We start from the raw sequence: 2,224 nt of genomic DNA on the forward strand, positions 1-2,224 counted from the left end.
ACAAATTTAGGGCCATATATAGTATTTTCCATGACAAAAAGATTATCAGGTAATTTGGCCCACAAATAAAATTCTATTTTCTTGACCAAATACAGTACCGATTTTCTCAAGAGCCAAAATAATGACTAGAACCGACAAGTCATAAAAATTTAGGTTAGAGATTTATTAGAGAAGCTTCCCTCATTTTCATTCGGTGAGATACCAATTTACGGTTCAAGTGGGACGGATAATTAATTAAGAAGCTTCCCTAATTTCAATTAATGAGACACCAAATGCGACTTTATACACATTAGCTTCACTCGTATCCACTCCAGTAGACAACACAATATTGGAAAATTTTGACTTTACAATTGACTTGACTTGGAAAAGATTTTTCCTCCAAAATGTTACCTTCACTACAATTATTTTAGCTGATATATACTCTGTCATTTTAAAATATAAATACTTCCGTTTTGGACCGTCATTTAAATATAGATTTTTATTTTGGAAATTTCTTTCACTTTAATAAGGTCGGACTATTTCTCCATTAGCATTTTAAAATGATGGTGTTAGAGTTACCTAATTCATATAATCTAATTATATGATCATTTGTGTCAAGAGCTGAGCCTGTATCAAAGCTGGCCTATTTTTTCGTATCAGTTTTTACTCTTATTTTTTATGTTTTTGTTTTTACTTTATTGTTTGTGTAATATTTCCTCTGCAACTGCAAAAGCTAACAAGTTTTCTACTTCTCTACCTAGGGATGTCAATTGGGCTAACCCGCTCGGATTCGAATCAATCCACTCGGGTTGTCGGGCTATTTAGGTGCGGATTATACGGGCTATGAATTTTTTGGGTTATAAATTTTCGGCCCTAACCCTAAATCTTCGGGTTTTGAGCTAACCCACGGGTTGTTTGGGTCCATAATAATCTTATATTACTTTCTATCAAATCCAAAATTCTAAATTTTAAAAAAATAGATTGGTGCAAATAGTAAAGTATTATCAAAGTCATCAAGAGAAAGAAAATAATAGCAATTGAAAATTGAAACAAAATAGATAAATATATCATTTAATTAATAACACACATGACTCTAACTACAGTTAAATGGAAATCATGCATTTCATATAACCCAAACTTTTAATTTTTGAGAGAAGACATAATTACCATATTTTCTTCATATCAATGTGTATTTAATATTGATATTACCAAATATACTTCATTAAGTATATAATTCAAAATTTTAATTATATTTTTATATTAAATGCTCAACCCGTGGGCTAACCCGCAACCTACCCGGGCCAGCCCGCATAACCCGCCAACCCGAACGGGTTAGCCCATGTAGCCCGCTTCTGAATATGGGTTGCGATTTTCCGGCCCTAACCCTATGATTTTACCGGGTAATTTGGGTCGAGCCGTGGGTTCGAGCTAGATTGACATCCCTATCTCTGCCCCATCAAACACCAAGCTTCTCTCATTTTCCAGTGGGGGTAACACAAGTTTGGAAATTTCGCACTTTGAAAAAATGTTATTGGAGAAGGTTCAGAAATATTTGTGGAATATATATTTTAATTTTGAGTAAAAGGGCATCTCCTAGTTTGCATATAAATAGGCAAATGAAGTAGAGTAGATAGACAAAAACATCAGCCATGAAAACATCATACCTTTTTCTTACATATCTTTCTATCATAACACTGTGTCTATGTGTGTGTCCTTCAAGAGCAGCCAAAAGTGAAGCAGAGGGTTTGATGAGATGGAAATCCAGCCTATCATCTTCTGCTTCTCTCAAGTCTTGGTCCGTCAACAACATCAGCAACCACTGCAGATGGATTGGCATTCGCTGCATCGACGAGGGATCTGTCTCTGAGATTGATCTCTCCAGTGCAGAGCTTGAAGGGACATTGGACCTGTTCCATTTCACTACATTGCTGAATATCACCACTTTCAACCTTAATAGTAATGCTCTCAACGGCTCCGTACCAGCTGCTCTTGGCAACCACACAAGCCTCACTCTCTTGGACCTCTCCAACAATTCGTTTGCCGGCGCCATTCCACCAGAGATCGGCCGCTTGACAGAGCTTTGATACCTGAGCTTCTCCTACAACCTTATGGTTGGAGAAATCCCATATCAAATTGGCAATCTGAGGAAGGTGCGCTTCCTGGATTTGGGCTCCAATCTCTTGAAACTCCTGACAGGTCTAGATTTCTTACTTTCCCTTTCCTAACTCACCTTAATCTTGGTGGG

The sequence above is a fragment of the Salvia hispanica genome, unplaced genomic scaffold, assembly GCF_023119035.1.
Source record: "Salvia hispanica cultivar TCC Black 2014 unplaced genomic scaffold, UniMelb_Shisp_WGS_1.0 HiC_scaffold_1145, whole genome shotgun sequence".
In the NCBI taxonomy this organism is placed as follows: domain Eukaryota; kingdom Viridiplantae; phylum Streptophyta; class Magnoliopsida; order Lamiales; family Lamiaceae; genus Salvia; species Salvia hispanica.